Source organism: Miscanthus floridulus, chromosome 9 (genome assembly GCF_019320115.1).
Source record: "Miscanthus floridulus cultivar M001 chromosome 9, ASM1932011v1, whole genome shotgun sequence".
NCBI classification, from domain to species: domain Eukaryota; kingdom Viridiplantae; phylum Streptophyta; class Magnoliopsida; order Poales; family Poaceae; genus Miscanthus; species Miscanthus floridulus.
In genome coordinates this window covers 73684743-73696218 of record NC_089588.1, presented here as the reverse complement: position 1 = coordinate 73696218, position 11476 = coordinate 73684743, and the positions used below count along the sequence as shown (strand labels likewise).

The 11476-nt window shown below is 43.1% G+C and overlaps 1 pseudogene; it reads left to right on the top strand.

Annotated features, from left to right (window-relative positions):
* Window positions 1-6127: 6127 nt before the first annotated feature.
* LOC136482153 (uncharacterized) lies at window positions 6128-10903 on the top strand (annotated as a pseudogene).
* Window positions 10904-11476: the final 573 nt, after the last annotated feature.

Sequence of the window (11476 nt, the reverse complement as noted above, 5' to 3'; positions counted from 1 at the left end):
TCTGGGCGTCCTTCAATGGGCTCTAGTCAGTACAAGGCCCAGGCCCAAGCTATAGGTCTGTGCATCCTTTTGCTTGCTGCGCATAGCTTTGGTAGATTCTGATAGTGGGGTTGGACCCATCTAAAAGAGAACAACGAGCTATTTCCAACAAGTCAAAAACCAACTTCATTGGATCTCGTATCAAGGAGTTATGGTATTTTTTATGGAGTCTTTCCTGCTGTCTCAAGATGAGCTGAGCGCCCCATTAATGATGATTCCCACTTGTTCGGCTGCTCCATCCTCATCATGGGGTCTAAACATAAGGCAATGGGGTCCTAACCAACATTCCTAAGAATAAGACAATCATCACCATGATTTAGTAGCATCCAATTCTGAGATGAGTTTGTATGAACAGCGAGGAACGACTTTACCTCATAATTAAGTTGTCGTGCTCGAGCTCTTGTCATCGGACCTTGTTGTGCAGCAGGTGTGGTTGTATCAATGGAAGGGATGTCCTCATCAATCGGGCCTGCCATCTAGGTTTCCACGACGGTTGGTGGACCGGCCCACCAATGCACGAACACCGATCCCTAGGTGCGAACCGGCCACCCCTCCCGGCCCATGAGCCCAGCGTCGGCCAACGTCGGGACAACTACCCTAGGAGACGCGACGATCGTGGCTGCGACAAACGCCGTCAACCGCACTCCATCACCTCAGGCTACCTCGGCTGACAGATGCCTCAAGTGCTTCACCGAGCGAATCTCAAAGAGGAAGCAACCATCACTCCTACAGTTGCTCGGAGATATGATATGGCCCACGGGGGGCGTGCACCGCCCTCGCTCCCACTCAAAACAAACGGATAGCGGCACAGAGCATATCTCATATCCCGGGATCCAAGCGAGGTGAGTACCTTGTCATGAAGCCCCTAGGATTAACCAGCAGGAGGCCATGTCTGTCAACGTCAGCCAAGAAGGCGTACGAAGAAGTATTCAACGGTGATCATGTCATACGCAGCCGTTGCATGAGTTGTTCGTAGCGCAGCGGACAGTGAGGTAGGCATGCAAGCAGCACCGCCGCTCAACAACGTGGGCATAGGTCTTCAAGTCAGCGCCGCAAATTAAGGTTAATCTTTGTAACAGCCTAGCTCATAGTACACTAGGGGTCTAAACATACATGTATAACTTTGTAGATCTCTAGAGTCATTGGTGGAGCCACCGGGTACGCCATGAATGCCCTGGCATACCCTGCATGCCCAGTAGGTAGACTAGATGTATATAATATGCGTATATATATTTGTAAAGAAGCTAGCGACGACCTTCCAGACCCCTGCAGTGACGCGAGCATGCGGCCGCATGTACTTCTTTGCAGGCTCTCGAGGTGATGCGGGCACGCGGCTGTACGACGGTACAGCTTATAAGCCGCTTATGATCAAAATAAGATCAAAATAAGCTAAAATTAATAGCCAAACGTTACGCTTTTCAGCAATTTATTCTGGCCACGATTATTTACATAGCTCCCATTTGTACTAAAAAGCAGAAGCTGAATCAGACCAGCATATTTTGACCGCCGCTTTTACTCTATTTATGTAGCTTATCTGAAAAGCGCTTTCCAGATAAGTTGTACCAAATAGTGCCATCATGACCTTGTTGGAGCGATAGTCTCGTCCGCCTCCTCGGATCGACGAAACCGCTCATGCTCCCAGGCCAGGCTAGGAGTAGGGATGACGGTCGGAAAAACCTCAACTATTTTCTACTTTTACATTTGAATACGAAAACGAAAATGAAAGTGATAAAACCGGGAATGAAACGAAGACAAACTTATGGAATATTGCAAATTTCAAAAACGAACTAACTCGAGCAGAATTATATCGAACACGGTCAGTATATGAAAAATCAATACAAAATATTGACCCGTAGGACCAAGTGCGTAATAATTAACAAGTGCATGAGACAAAGTGAATAACAATTAACAAGTCGTACAAATTTTATATAAAAAGTATCTCCATTTGACATTATATTAGAAAAAGATATAATTTTTCTAAGGCAACAAGCGCTTGTATGTGATTAATATACTGTTGAAACTTTGTTTAATTTTTTTGAACATCTTAACAATCTTATATTAAAAAATTAGAAACTAGAAAGTTGTAGATCTCGTCGAGAGCTACAATTTTTATATAAAAATCAACTTTATCCGAGATCGTTTAAAAAAGATATAATTTTTTTAAGGTTGGACTCTAACGGGCCAAATTCGTTTTAAACCAAATTTCAAATTCGGGATATTCCAAATTAAAAGAAGAAAAGTAGAAAACGGTCGGAAAATGTCTTAACTGTTTTCGTTTGGATTTCGAAATTGGTGTTCCGTGTTTCGAACTGAATTCGAATCTATCCGAAAATACGAATTCGAACAAGACAAATGTAGAAAACGATAAGATTCGGTACCTACTATTTCCGTACCGTTCTCGTCCCTAGCTACGAGTACACGAGGTCGTATCGAGGATCCGCTGCTGACCGCTTGGTAGTTCTGTGTGCTCGAGCACGCCAAGATCCCGAATCTGCCGGCCACTGAGGTGAGATTCAATCTCCGATCTTTCCTCTTCTTTTTTCCTTGTAGAAAATCCTATCTAATTTAAAATTTCATTGCTAATATTATTGAGTCATTCCACGTGCAGCGAGATCAGGGATTCATCTAACGTCAAAGACGTACGACCGAGATTGCAACGATTCAATATATATCATGTGAGTATCTGTGTAATCACACGTGAGGACTGATGATTTAATCCGTGCAAGTGCAGCCTATTTAATTGTTTGGCATTGTATTTCGTAGGTATAAAGAGAAGCAAAGACATTGCATATCTTTTTGACAAGCATACAACAAAGAAGGCCACGGCGGCTACTAATACAGCTACTTCAAATCCTTCCCATTATACCTATATTTAAACTGCCGGTATCTCGTTTCAACTGTTTATTATATTATAATTTGTTGATGTTTTCAATTTAACCTTTGAATTTAATAGTTATCATACACTATTAGTACATGTATATCAAATTACTTTATAAATTTTACAATTGTTACCGATTTGTTAAATAGTTTTACCGAGGTGTATATGATTTTTTCTTTTAGTCGGCATACCCTAAACTAAAATCCTAGATCCTTCACTGTCTAGAGCGCAGCTAAGACGTGTAACAAAATTTAATTTTTGCTAAAAGAAACTAAATTGTCCTCTGGCAACTATACATGATTTATAGTCTCTATCACTATCGGCGATATTTTTTCCCATTTTAGAAAATAGCACGCATTTAATTTGTGCCATGTAAAAGATACGTAGAATGGAGTGATGATGACATGTTAGTTTACTGTTGATGCATTATAACGTGCTATGTTTGTATATCCTGAGCAAATCTGCTGTAATCAACGTACTCCCTTATTTATTTTGGGACGAATGTAGTTGGCTATATATTAATATATTAAGATAGATAAGTGTTAGAAAATTATGGACAAACTTGTGGCCGGTTCCTCTCTCTAATTTGTTCATATTATAACACACTCCTACCATTCTCAATTGGATGACGTTTGTAGCTTTTCTAGGTACATAGTTTCTGCTATGCACTTAGATATACAATATGTTCTAAATACATAGTAAAAGTAATGTATCTACAAAAGTCAAAACATCTTCCAATTTAGAATGGGAGAGTATTATTTATATATGTACTTTGTTATTTTTCACCAGGTTGTATGAACTTTAGTTATCATTTACTTACTCTATATATTTTCAATCCATATTCATAGTTTTCTCCTTTGCATCGTACCTCCATATATGTTTAGCATGTGTTTAATTGAAACCTTAATTTAGTTATATGTTTTCATGGAAATGGATAAGATCAATTCTAGGGATAGAAATGGAGTGGATAAAGGCAGAGAGTAGCCCACCAAAACCCCGACTAAGCCCCAAACCCTTTCACTACTGGAATTCCCCGATTTACATAAGTTTTAAACTCCTAGGGAAAGGTCAAATAACAATAGGGAAAGTAAACTCCCTAGGAAAACTTTCGACAGGAAAGGATTTGTGCCCTATGGTTCTTCAATGAAATTCCTAGGAAAAATTTCTCACCTGGCTTGATAGCTCATCAATACCCGATAATACCTCATCAACCTAACTCTAGCTCGTTTGGCCACCCTCATGCTATCTCCTTTGACCACCACTAGCAGCAGTTGGACAAGTTGCATGGATTGGAGACACCAATTGCCAATCCAAAATATGAGAGGCAACAAATCACGAGTCATGATCGGTAGAGTATATGTTACTTACTAGGAATTAGTTTGACACCTTTGGAGGAGTCAAAAGCCTTAGGGCTAGGAGGGTGTCGACTATGGCAAGATTGAGCTCACTAGTGCCACCCACGTTCAGCCACTTTGCTATGCCTGCTGTTTGTCCTCTACAAGGGCTCACCAACGAAATCTAGAGACTTCGATCTCGATCTAGACTAGTTTGATGTAATGATGAACTATGGTTGTTATTCGTCACTGTGAACACATTTTATATCTCATATTCTCTTAATATTTGTACGAAATGGGAGTTCACTATTTTCTTTTTAACACAAATGGCACGAGCTATGCCTTCTGCTTAAGTAAGGAAAAAGTGAGGTTATGTACAAAGAGTCGTCACTATTGATTATGCGCAATAATCTTCACATCCTAGAATATATATGGTTTGATCTGTATGCCATGTTTAATATTTGTTGGATTTTTGGCCAAATCAAGACACAAGAAAATAAAAAGATCACACATGTCAAGAGTGAGCCAGAGTAAAGCTAACAGGTTCTCTTTGGGGCCCTTGCCAAGGAACACAGATGTACCAATACAAGGCCACTTTGTGTTGATTTCGGCAAATCCTTATATAAAATGGATGTGGGTTGATTGGATTAGAGGTATGTACATTAATGCTTATAAAGTTTGGTACTTCTTTGCGTTGTCTTAAGTCAAACTTTTTTAAGTTTGATCGAATTTATAGAAAAGAGCGTCAAAATTTATGATACCAAATTTGTATCATTAGATATACTATAAACTATATTTTCATAATGTGTTCATTTGGTATCACAAATATTTTTGTTTTTTTTCAATAAATTGGTTAAACATTAAAAAAGATTGACTTAAGATAACTTTAGCAATTGTTTTATTTCGGAACGGAGGGAATATCTCACAAGTATAGATAAAATTAAAGCTCTTTAATATGTACTTGAACTTGTAGACTTTTACATAATCCAGAAATTATTTCAATTGGAATATTAAAGGCTTCCTTTGCATGCTAAGTCGGCTACTTATTGGTTTAGAAATAAAAACTGTAAAACTACAACGGGTCTATATTTATTGGGACATCAAATGCTACTAAAAATTTTGTTTGGTCAAGGTAACCTAGTAAACATATACTCCTAAAACTAGTCAGTTCAGTTATTCCTGATCCACACAGAATCCAACTGACCTCATGTGTTGGCCCCATGGAGGTTCTTTCTTTGGTCATCCTATTCAGCTCTTCCTTCAAATAGGAGGCTTTTAAACTTTGACCTCTGTTGTCTAGTTAACCTAATCAGCATTCCCACTAGCACTAAGACTGATAATTGTGTTTGTTAGTTCCAAGGCGGCAGATTTTTTTTCTCCAAGGTCAAAAAATTTTCAGCTTCCTACGCCACTGTGAACGCAAGGAGGAAAGATGCAAAAGGTGGAGCCGAAAGCAACACGGCAGAATCGGTTTTGCCCCTCTCTTTGATACGCAACCCCTCTGTCTTTTCAGAAATTGCATGGATGGTACTGAAATTATACAACGTTATTAGAAAATTCTGCCGTTGGATTTAGGCCATATTGAGCAAGGTACGCATGCAGTCTCTGTCTTTTCAGAAACCGCGTACAACTTTGAACAGATTTTCATTTCAGTGTGCCATCGTTGAACCATTTCTATGCATGCGATTCTGTAGCGTGTTCTTCAGAAATTTTATGCATCGTCGTGGGAATCCCAAACACCTTGAGGTCAAATCTGCAAAACTGCCCCAGCCTACAGCTTTGTCCGTTATCCCTGCCCCGGTGCCCCCGGCTCCTCCTGTCCTGCCGACTTGACTTCCACACACACACAAACGCGGCTTTGAAGGAAGGAAAGCTGCAGCAGCAGAAAGGAAGGACAGAAAGATGGTAACTGAAAAAATAAATCCTAAACAAGAGCAGAAACTGAATGAAACAAACAAATCCATGGGATTTGGACCGACAATAGTTGTTCCACAGACTCCAATCCAGTTGAAACCCTTTTCTATTCTTTCTCTCCGTCGTTGTCGATCGCCTGCCTGCTTTAACATTCGTTCCTTGGCCTGGGGGGATTTGGTGCGAGCCAGCAGCAGCAGCAGCGAGCGTGCGTGCATGCCTGCAGACAGCGGCAGCCTGCCGGTGCCGGCCGGGTGCAGCGCATCGCATCGCATCGTACCAGTTCCTCCATGGACAAGGAAAGCATGCCGCTTTATTAGATTTTAGGCAGACTCCCTTGCTTGCTTCCGTCCGTGTCCACGTCCACCGCCTCCTCCTCCTTTTGCTGCTCACTCATCGTCATCATCGAGTATATAAGCGCACACACACGGCATGCGTGGTGTTAGTGCCTTGGAAACGGAAGCCATCTCAGGTGCCCGCGTTTGACACGGCGAGAGACGGAGAGGTGGCCTTGTTGGACTTCGTTCTAGACAAGAGAAGGATCGGAGGTGTTCTCAACTGTATGATGCGTGACTAGGAAAGGGAGGCCACGTTTGGGAGTTTGGAGTAAATGGTGAGAGGGACTTGAGCAGGAGGAGGAAGGTGGTAGCTGGGAGCCTGGGAGACAGCGCGCGGCGGCCTCTGGGTTCTCTGCTGCAATTCTCAGTCTTCTGCGACGGCTACAAGAGCAGAGGAGCTGCGTTTGCATGGGAGCAGGCGAGAATTCTGCACCAGGTGAGTTTCAGAGCTTGCGATTCCATGTATTCAAACTCAGGCTTCGCATTTAGAATTCGTGTTTTTTTTTGTGAAGCGTGTATTTGGAGAATACGTTTTCCTTGTCCGTCTTGCTTTCTAGTAGAAATTTTGGGGTTTTCTGTTGATTTGAGTAGTTGCGACCCGGCCAAAGAAAGCTTATTTTCCGTTTCTGAAGTGATAAGAACTGAATTGCCCTGCCTGTGATCGTTTCACATTTCGAGACCGTGCATCTTCTCTCGCTCTGTTTTCAATTTTTCATTCATGGCTTCCTACTTCTCTGAAGGAGGATTTTAATTTTACGATTGACTACGAGAGGAAATTTGATAAATCCAGTGCGTGTTGACACTGCACTTTGTTCTCATTTTTTTCCTAGTGTTAAAGTAAAAGCTAGATATGGATAGTTTGCTGCTGGTGTCTAAATATCTGTAATGCCATTCTGAATCTCAAACTTTCACATGTCAGTAGTCATCCATATGTCTGGAATTCAGTTTTTCCTTGAAATTCCTTCAGTCTTCTTGGTGTGAAAATAGCACTGCCAATCTCACCGTATTCAACGGAGTAACATTCCCGCCATGACTGTTGTTTGACTCGCACCTGTTAAAGTTAGGCACGGAAGCAAATTCAGCAGCCCACGACGTGACAGGAAGTCAGGTCATCTTCCAACAAGTCAGTCTGAAATCTGTGTCCAACGACGCCACATTAGAAATTAGAATTTATTACGTTCTGACCACTTAGGCAGGACTGGAGGACCAGTCATGTATGCTCGGCCTAACCAAATTGAACTGTACAGTGCCATGGTTTACCTGTATCAGTGTGCCAGTAACTGCAAATAGAGCTTACGCCTTCGCACATGCGAAAAGCTTACTTCTTTGCAGATCTATTGCATCGTGTCTTTTGGTTTTTCCTCTCGGTCTTCATATATCTGAATCGAGATCGGAGTGTAATTCTTGGAGCTTTTCTGATGGCAGCTTGCTAGCATGGAACCGAGGAGGTTAGAGCGGTTAGTGTTCCTGCTCTGCTGCATTGCGGCAATCACATGCAGGCTACACGCACAAGCTCAGGCCCAAACAACTCTGCAACACACCAAAAGCTCAACTCACACTGGAGGTCTGGAGCAGGTGACTAACTCCTCATTTGTATCATATCATAGATAAACCTCGCAAAATGTATCGCAAGCGGTAACATGCAAGATAGGTTTACTTAGAATAAAAATCTTTCAAGAGGTGAAGTAGCATGCCAGGACAGCAAAGTTGCCCTGGTTAACTGTTCTACTAGTTGACATTGTGCTTATCTGTACTGCATTATTCTTTCATGTTGTTTGTACAGTTCTATTTGACATTTTCTTGTCGGAAGTATATGTGAATATGGTTACCTTATCTTTGTTGCTTGGGTGATCAGTGGGTAGGAATTTGTCAGAGTTGGGAAACAGATCAGAGAGTGTGCTTTCAAGAAGAACGAGGAGAGTTGATCCTCTTGAAGGACTGAGGAAATATGAGGGAGGGTACAACATCACTGACACGCACTACTGGAGTGTAAGCTCTCTGTGCTTCTCTAAACTCTGAACATACCATTTTCTCTGAACTCTGAACATACTATGCAGCCTTTTAGATACTGAGCGTATTATAATACGAAATATGTATTAAAAACATAATCATAGTACTTTTCTTCAATGTGCAAAAGTCACTTTGTATATTGATAGACATAACATTAAATCCATGCCAGTATTAAAACTGATCATTGTCTTGTTTACTTTTCCAGTCGGCCATATTTACAGGTAGATCTGGATATGTGATGTCAGGATTATGGATTATTGGTGGCATCATTTTCGTTGTAGTTCTTCTCGTCTCGAAGATTTTCTTCTCAAAAAGGAAAGAAAGATACACTGACTTGGACTATTTCCTTTAGAGATATCAAATTTTGACTGTGATACTCTGTATCCTCCTTACAGTTTTTGTCATGTAAGCTGCGGTGTTACACCAAGGATAATCTAAATTTCAACTGTATCTGTTTCTATTCTGCAAACATATGAAGCAATGCAGTTAGTAATCTACTCTGGCATTTTATTCGCAGAGTTTCTTCAGCAGTTGCGCTTCGCGGCACGGTACACTTCCCCTCAAGAGCAGAATCTGTGAAAGAGATAATTGGGACGACTGCACTCGAGGCGACAGCGACAATTTACAACATAACAGGTGCCATTGAGAAGATGCAGAACACATCTGAATGCCACAGTTGAGGCGCTCAACTCTGAAGCCGTGGAGATTCAGGCAAAGGCGGAGAAGAACATGCGCTTGGTTAGCAAGGGAATCAGGACTCTGTAAGTGCTGTTCACATCATGAGCTAGATCAGTAGAGTAATGCTCCTTATGGTACTTCTTAATCTGCACTGGAACTAAGACATCCAATGATTTCAGGGAACTCGTGACAATTTTATGTGTGACACTGAATCTTGTCGCATTACTGGTGTTGCTGGGTAAGTGAACATGATGCAATAATTTTCAGTATGCAACATGTACCTTGCAGTCTTGCTAGTATAGCTGAATCTAAGTATCTAACACAATTGCTTCTCTGAATATTGCAGTAGGGAAGCCTCTAAGGCTGCAAAAGCTGTGTTGCTTGTGAGTATCTAACCTTCAGACATCAGAAAAACCCATCTGAACATACAAACTGAAACCTGTGTCCTTTCAGCCCGTACGTCGTTCTGATTACTTGGATCCTTGTGCATCAGGTGCATGGTCTTCTGCTGGATACTGACAGCCCTATTCTGGATGTACTTCGGCCTGTACTACTTCTTCGACAAGTTTGCCGGCGACACGTGTTGTCCTGGACGAGTACCAGCTGAACCCTCAGAATAGCACGCTGGGCACCATCATACCCTGCAGCGAGAAGCTCTCCGCTGACGTGATCCTGCACGACGTCGGTGCAGGCATCCATGACATCATTGACCAGGTGAATTCAAACATTTACACGATCAAATCAGAGTACCCGGTGAAGCAGCTGGACTACATCTGCAACCCCTTCACGGGACCGCCGCAGTACCAGTACAGGCCGGAGAACTGCATCTCCGGCGCCTCCACCATCGGTGACATCCCGCAGGTGAACACAACCGTAGCTACAGTTTCAGATTCCAGAACAAATGTGTATGTATGATCAATTGCTGTTGATCTTGACATGGCGTTGCCTCCTGTTGTAAAGATCCTGAAGAGGCTGACGTGCTCAGACTTCGGCGGCGGCGCCAACTGCCGCCCGGCCGACCTCTCGTCGGCGATCGACTACGACAAGGTGCAGTCGTACACGAGCTCCATCCAGAACGTGCTGGACATCTTCCCGAGCACGGAGCGCCTGGTGAGCTGTGAGCTGGTGAAGGCCAGCTTCGCGGACATCGTGGGCAACCAGTGCTCCATTGTCGCTCAGATGTTTGGTTTGGTTTTGTTGTCACAGATGGTCTGGAGAATCCAGCCATTGTGTTGGTGGTATAGGAAAAGCAATTGGTTTCTGTATATGAAGTATGAACATCAATCACTAATTGCAAAAGCATTGAAACATAGCTGCTGCACAATTTGATCTTTACAACATCAATCAGTAATTGCAAAAGCATTGAAACATAGCTGCTGCACAATTTGATCTACATTTTTAACAGTAAAAGGATCTATAGGTCCATCGATGACCTGTCGCGCAGATATTTTATTCATTATGCCAAGAGTTTGTTAGATTTCGTATTATGCTTCCCACAGCGGCAGGACCGTACATGTGCTATGCTAAGCCTAGTACCTCTAGAAATTCCATTAGAGTTTTATCTACATTTAATAAGTTGCCACTTGCCACGCATAAACATTTTTACGACAATGACAATGTTTTTATAAGAGAAAAATTCATTGTCAGTCCCTTAATTTGGCTCGAGGTCTTAATTAGATCCCTCTACTATTAAAATGTTATTTCTGAGTACATAAACTTGGCTTTAGGTATCAACCAGGTCCAAACGGGTCCTAACCCGCTTTGCACGCTGACCTGGCATGCTGAGTGTGCATCTAACATGTGGGATCCACGCGTCAGGGGAATAACAAACACGTTTTTCTTCTTCGTCCGGCTCGCGTGGGTAGGAAACGCCGGAGCTCGCGGTTGGGCGGGCGCGCGCGGCCCCGGCCGGCGAGGGCGCCGGCGCGGAGGCTGCCAGCGGGCGCGGCCCCGGCCCCAGCCCTGGCCCCGGTCGGCGAGGGTGCAGGCGCAGCGGCCACCGGTGGGCGCGGGCGCGGCGGCCTCCGACACTCGTCTACGCACCAACCCTCAGTAAGGCTTCCAGCAGAGGTATCAGGGATCACCCAATCAGTGGAATCGTGGTCAGTACCCTCAGCGCAATTAGTTCAGTAGCGTCCACCGTACCGGCAACAGAATGGAAATCAACATCCTCAGCAACAGAGTGGCTAGTAGACACCACGCCAGAGAACGCCTAACAACACTCCCATGAAGACCAGTGCGCCTAGCACCCTCAACGTATGCTATCGTTGTGGAGAAGTTGGGCATTA